Here is a 7,254-nt window from a genome sequence, read left to right on the forward strand (position 1 = left end):
TTCAGTCCTTTCAGAGAACAGAGCTTCCGATCTCCGCCTCCCACCCTTGGCCCAGGCACCCGAGCGGGCGACCGCTTTCCAGCCTCGGGTTTTTTCGGGTTTGCCAAGCGCGCAAATCTGCTGTCCTGCGCACCTCAGCACCCGGGCTTGGAGCTTATGAAAATGTAACCCAACTCATTGCCAGAAGTTGTTGCTAATTAGTGGATAATAAACTTCTGTAGCCAGGGCACAAAAGTCTTTTAAAAGTGCAAAGGTGTTCTTTGTTATGGCATCAGAAAAGGGATTAGCATATCAATTGGACTGGGGGGACCGGACAATGAGCCCTCCTCCCCCTTCTCTGCCCTTAGTGTGCCGCCCGCCGCCGCCACCTCCTCCTACTCTCTCTGCCCTTCCTCCTCCTCTTCTTCCTCTCCCGGCTCCGAGAGCTGTCAAGGAGCGGTTGGAGGCTGCAGGGCGGCGGGCCGGGGCCGCGCGGGCAGGCGCAGTGCAAGCTTCCCGCCGCCCACCAGGCCGCGCGGCCTGCGCGGCGCCCTCGCCCTCGCCCTCGCCCTCGCCCTCGCCCTCGTCCTCGTCCTCGTCCTCGCCCCGCGTCCAGGCGCGCGCTGGGGGAAGGTGGAGGCGCGCGGCAGGGCGTGCGGGGATGCGGAACCCGAGTATCGCGTGACGGGCGGCCTCGAGGGCGGGGACCTGGCCTGTCCGGGGAGGGTGGCCTCGGGCGGCCCCACGCGGCGCCCCGTTCCAGCGCCCGCGGCTCGGGCCCCGCAAAACCGCGCCCTTGGCCCCTCCTGGGCCGTGCGAACCCCCAGCGGATTCTGCACTCTGGCAGTGGGGAGCCGCCGGCTCCCCACCCTGCTCCGGCCTCTCTCGGCCGACCCGCTGACCTCCGACCCTCACGTGCACGCGTCGGGCGGCCAGCAAGCGTTTGGGGGCCAAGCGAGCCCTTGGGTCTGGAGGCAGCCGTGTCCCCGGGGGCGGCGGGTCCGCCGGGCTGGTCCCGGGGCGAGATGCCCACCAACTGCCCGCTCGGTGGTGGCTTCGGCGAGGCGGTCGAGCGGCCCAGGCCTCAGGAGGCCCGGCCACGTCTCCGGCGAGACCTCGCCTGGCCCCGCCGCCCTCGCCCGCCTTCCGCCCGCCCCAAGCTGGCCCCGAGGGAGCCGGCTCCCCGGGCCGACGGAAAAATTGGAAAGCCTTCCCCGCCCGGGTGCAGTAAAGCACAGCAGAAGTAAGTCTCTCGGAGAGGGAGACGCGGCCCAGGCCTGCGGGGCCCTGGCTCCCGCTCCGTCCGCCCCTTCTCCCCCCTCACCCCCCACCCCCCCAACCGCCACCCCGCGCCCGGCTGGGTCGGGCCCGGAGCGCGCCGGGGCCTGACGGCCCGCCTCGGGCTTGGGGGAGGAGGCGCAGAGACAGGCGCGGGAAGGAAGGCGAAGGGGGAAGGCTAGCAGCGACGGCGCGCTTCGCTCGCCCGCGGCCGAGCCGGACCCGCCACTCTCCGGCCGGCCTGGAGGAGCCGCGGGCCGGGCAGCTCGCCCCTCCGCCCCGAAGTCCCCGCGGACCCTGCCACCCCCACGAGGACCCGTTTTCTTTTCTTTTTCTTCTCCCCTCCCCCCCCCCCCTTTCCCCTCTCTCCCTGGAGGCCGCTTCCGTCCTCTAAATGCGTTTCAAAAAAAGGAAATCTCCGGGGCTCTCCTTTTCCCAACGTCTCGCTTCCTTCTATAGCACTGATGTTTGGCGACCAAGCACCAAACTCACACAAGTTTCCCCGAAAACGAACTGCTTTTACTGCCGCGAGGAAAAATGTCGGGGAAAAAAAGTGGAGGTCGGTGTTTCCCTAAATGCAAAACATCAGAGAGGAATCTGAAAAGAGCTTTACTTTCCCTGCGAAATCTCCATTGTTGCTTGGCAAACAATGGGAGCCTGGGCGACTGTGGGGCTGAGAGAATGAATAGGCGATCCGCGGGATGTGTGCGGGTCAGTGCTTGGGGTCCCGGGCCTAAAGCCCCTTTCTCAGCTTGCCACAATAAACCAGAGCAAGGTTTAGTCTTTACTGGGTCACCGGCCATCCTCTATTATTCAACACTTCACAACAAAAAACACTTATTAATCAGCGCTGACCAGAGGCCCCTTTTGAAACAAGAGAAGAGGGGAGAGAGGGGGAGAGAGAGAGAGAGAGGTGAAAAGAAGATTGAGAAGCCCTGGACAGAGCTTTCTAAAGCCAGAGCAACCATAGGGTACCTTCCTCCAGTGGCCCAAGTTTATTTGACACAACAAAGTTTCTAATCAGGCCACCGGGACCTGGATTTCTCCTCATTTGCCTCACTCCTCTTCTCTTCCTCTGAAGATGTTGGAGACTTTGTTGCGAGGAAGGATGGCTTTAGGTCAAATTGCTAAGGCCTGATCTTAAAGATCTAATTGCTATTGGAAGAGAAGCCTGTTTCCCAGCTGGGCCTCCACTCTGGAAATGGAGCGAGGAAGACTGTGTCCAGTTCTGCTCTGGGCACCCTGCTGATGGATGAGGTGTCAGGCCAGTAGTCATGTGAGGACTGGTTTCCAAATGGTATGAGCAGTAGTCAAATGGGGTACTTCTGGGTGATGCTGAATGCAATCTGTAGATTTTCTACTTCATGATGTTTCAGTCTGGATATATGAAAGGACTAAACTTGTTTGCTAGGACGAAGAGGACGCTGCTGGTTCTTAATGCTTTGACAAGGATTTCAGGAAAAGAATGTGATGAATAGTTTTAGAGAAGAAAGCGGTTCAAAATGTTCCATGCCACTAAAGTCAGTGGGTTCTTTGCTCAACTTTGATGATTTTTAAAGGGCTTATTGGATGTATGGAACCTAATTGTGTTTCTTTCATTTATCTGGTTACATGATAATTGTGAACACATGCTCAAACATATATGGACACTCCTATACATCAAAGTGAAATGCTACATGTATCAGCTTTATGGATGAAGTTAATCCATTTGGAACTCAGCTAGATATTTTTGATGGCAAAATCTTGTTGCTTTTTGATTTGGGGCTGGGAGCCAATATTTCTTGGTTATTCTGTCTGTTTTACATTACTCAGGTTGTAATTTAGCCAAGTGAGCAAAACTCTTTTGTAATGGCTGATGTGTACAAGTGAACAGAGGCAGCACATATTGAATCTTGGTTGTCAAAAGCTATAAAACAATTATTTTCCTAAAGAAATAGAAGTGAATGTCAAAGCAGTAGTCTTTTAAGTTTAGAATTTCGTTTGTGTGCACTTTTGGATTCCTGTGTAACGTAACTAACCATTTCCCTTGTTATGATTCAAAGAAGCCTTTTAAGCCCCAGAAAACGTATGGATGGTGTATGGATGGCGATTGTGACTTCAGCAAATTGAGCTGTAGAACTAGCTGGCTTGGTAATGAAAGCAAGAAGGCAGAATTACTTGGTAGTAAACGACATTGGTATTTACCAGAGTTTATGTAGGAAATGCAAAAATGGGTTGCATGGTTTGGTCTCAGGAAGTGTTTTACTTAGATGCCTACTATTTCAGAATGGCTTTTTTATGTCGAAAATATTGTGTTACTCAGATTTTGCAGAGCTCAACGCTTCTTGCAATGGAGTAATCAACTGTTATCTGAATTATTTAAAGCCTGGGATTAAAGGCCTTGGAGTTGATGCTGACAAGCTCTCACATGTAGGCAGGGGAAAGTTTAGTATTCTTTTCTTTCTGTATATACTTTGAAAATAATTTGGTCAAGTGTGGTGAATTATTGTTAAAATTTATGCATGGGAGCAATGAATAATTCTTTTACAAATAGTTTTCCAAATGAGCAAATAAGATATTCAGGAAAAGAGTAGGAATCTGTTTCATACATTATAGTGTGTCACCTAAAATTCATTGTTTTTAAAGGACTATTCTTTAAAAAAGAAAATGTTTGCTCTAGAAATCCCTACTGTTTCAGAAAAGTGTTTGGGGTGTGGATACACAGAATATATTCATTCAACAAATCCATTTGTAGGACATGACAATTTTATGTCATGTTTTTCCTTTTAGTATTTTGGTTAGCTTCCTAATTTGCTTAAAGGAAACGATAATCTCTTTGTGTATTTTTACTTGTAAAATGAAAGTATGTACTAAATGGGACTAATCATTCACAGATTATCTTCTGAATTCTACTGAATAAGCAAAGAGTCAAGAAAAGCTTTTATCATAATATATAATACATTGAATGTGTGTATGTATCATCACATAGCACATCATCTTAACACATGTTTATAGACTTCAAATACTTTTTCTTTCCTTTCTTTCTTTCTTTCTTTCTTTCTTTCTTTCTTTCTTTCTTTCTTCTTTCTATTTCTTTCTTTTTTCCTGAGAAATTAAGTAAATAGCATGGTAATGACATTCCCTTAAACATACCAGTGAATTTGTATGGAAATTGGAATAGCTTTCACATTTGTCAAAGGAGAAAAGAATAATACATAAACGTATATTCAGCAAATGTTTAAAATAGAGAAATGCTATTTGTTTATATTATTTACCATGGATGCAATAGTTATTAAATTTGGCATATCTTTATGAAATCATTGTTATTCCAAAGTACATTTATTCTGTACTATATACATACTGTTGCATTTTTTTAAAAGAAAGTACTTACATCTGTAACAAAAACCTAAAAATCACATGATAAATTTAGCATAACATAAAAATTACTTTATAGGTAGCTAGTCCTCTATATCCTGGAGAATTGTTTTTTTCGCCTTAAAAAAATCCATCTGGACAATTTTTTTAAAATGACACATTTAAATAAATCTCAGTTACAAAAGGAAACAAATATCTTGGTAGACCTCGTGCATCTTTATCCAAATGAAAGGTAGATGGCAAAGCCTCTGGCTATCAAATGAAAAGTATTTGTAGTCTGGTGAGTTTATTTTAAAACATATTTCAATTTTTGCATTTGTTTTTCTTCCTAGCAGATGCATATAATTCAGACATTGTTCCACCTTGACAGAATTTGTCAAATTCAGTTCAAATTTACATCAACGTGATCTGACGAAGTATAATATCAATAGGTTATCATGAAGTACAAATGTAAACTCTAGCAAATGTTGCTTTAATACTTACTACTTTTTCTTTTATCTAAAAATAAATCAATGTAGTTTTTCATAATAGAGAGAAGGTACAAAGGAACTGATAGAAATTTGACTTTGCCCCCTATGATTTACCCTGTTGCCAGGGAATTCTGGTTAGTTGTATAGATCTGAGACTTCTGTGAAGAGACTCAACCTGGTACTTACTTATTTATAAACTTCCGCCTCACTAGAGATTCAAAGTTATATTTAGGAAACTAGAACCTCACATGATATGTGTTTATTTGATTCTTCGATTTAAATACTTCATGAGTACACCAAAAGTAATTTTTAATGGAAAATTTTCATTAGGATTACATGCATTACATCTAAAGAACCCTGATGTATTTCTATATATACCATGACACGACATCTCAGTTTTCGGAAACAAAAGAAAATGAAGCTTCTGAATGAAACTACTCCCTCCCCAAATTTCCAGAGTTCTTCTTAGTTTACTATTTCCTTCAACTCATTGCATTTTGATAAATACACTGTAAACTCCATTTTGGCTTACACAACAATTTTTCACCCAGAAATCTATCTGCTTATGTAACCATTTGTGAGAGAGCAGAGTGTTCTACAGAATTTCACAAAAGTCTGGAAAGACATGTCTGTATGTGTATTTAAATGCTTTAAATTTCAGTGGTTTGTGGATATTTATTATAAGTTTAAAAGGAATTATTCAGTAGTCCTTTGCTTTATGGTATTTTTTAAAAATGAAATCTAAGTTTTAGAAATGCTTAAAAAATAAAATATATAAAGTGGAACACTTCTGTATTTGGATTTTTTACTTTGGTAATCAGAGACTGATTCGACTGAGTCGATAAAGATGCAGCTTTTTTTTTTTTGTTTTCAATTAAGGAGGCTATTTGGAGTACTGTAGGAAGTTAGCCATGTCAAAGTTATGGCAAAGAACTAAGGTGTTTTGGTTTGGGTTCCCTTGGTTTTTGTGTTTTTATGGAATAGAGTGTAGCTCAAAGTTCTTGGACTCCTATAGTGTCCCTTACTCATTTTGTTACTTTTTTGTGGGAATACTACCGGGGCCAGGCGTGTTAGAGAGGAGAAGGGATGGACAGTGGAATCTCTGGATCCAATAGAGTTTGTGTGGTAATGCTAATGATGCTGAACCAGTCTCCCTGTGCCAGTAAAGGATCCATTTTTCAAGCTTTTCATTCTTTGTCATTCTCCTGCCTCTCCACTCAAAGTGAGTAGGCGATCCCATGAAAATTAAACTCTGGTAAAAATCATTTGTTCTGCACCTGATGACAAAGGTATCAAGAGACAGGAGAATGACTCAGGTTTCACGTCAGGACTGGCCCGTTGGAGTTTGAGCTAGTCTGCAGCAATATAATGTTACGTTTTATGTATGTGTACAGTGTTTTATTTCCCAGTAGTTACACGTACATTGTAGATGCATGGATACCATATTTAAAATTAAAACCCTAAAAATGAGAACATTTACTTGAACATATTTTGTAGGGAAAAGAGCCTAGAGGGGAAAATGTCTTAGTTATGGGAAAGGAAAAAACACATGGCCATGAAAATATATAATTACATTGTATTGGAGCTAGCTTTAATCAGATTCCAGTTTTCTGAAGACCACAGTTAACTGAAGATTATGAATATCCCAAGAGTTTTTCTAGGTACTCTAGTTTTTCCTTCTGTAGGAAAGGGAGCTTTTATAAAACCAGCTGGCTGAGACTCCACTCTATCTCAACTGCTTTTTATCTCAAGGTCATTCAATGACCCCCAGAGACCTAGAAATAAACAAGGTTTGTTTGTACATATACATGTCCACAGAGCCTAGTCAGGACAAGTCATTCTGGGGTCACCAGGGAGGAACTGAGGTTGGGGCTATGAGCCTGGTTCGGGAAGACTGTTAACTTTGACATGACAGGCTTCCTGGGATTTTGCGAAGGGCCTTGCACTCAGGAGCAGGGGCACAGTTTCTCCAAGGTGGAAGAGTAATACCAATTCATGCTTTGGTGAGGACCTGGCTTTGTTAGCATCAATCCTAATGATTCCCACAGCTTTGAAGAAAATGAGCTTCATAAGGAAGCTTTCCTTTTCTCTTCCTTTCCCTTGTCTTCTTTCTCTACTCTTCCTTCTCCCTTCCCTTCCCTTCCCTTCCCTTCCCTTCCCTTCCCTTCCCTTC

The 7,254-nt window shown here is 44.6% G+C and overlaps 1 long non-coding RNA gene across 1 annotated transcript in view; it reads left to right on the forward strand.

Annotated features, from left to right (window-relative positions):
- Nucleotides 1-988: 988 nt before the first annotated feature.
- Nucleotides 989-7,254, forward strand: part of LOC121038195 (uncharacterized) — a 213,711-nt gene continuing 207,445 nt past the window's right edge. The window contains exon 1 of the long non-coding RNA XR_005794218.1: nt 989-1,222. This is a non-coding gene — a long non-coding RNA (uncharacterized LOC121038195). The remainder of the gene's footprint in view (nt 1,223-7,254) is intronic.

This window comes from Herpailurus yagouaroundi, unplaced genomic scaffold (assembly GCF_014898765.1).
Source record: "Herpailurus yagouaroundi ecotype Mexico unplaced genomic scaffold, PumYag 165, whole genome shotgun sequence".
Lineage (NCBI taxonomy): Eukaryota > Metazoa > Chordata > Mammalia > Carnivora > Felidae > Herpailurus > Herpailurus yagouaroundi.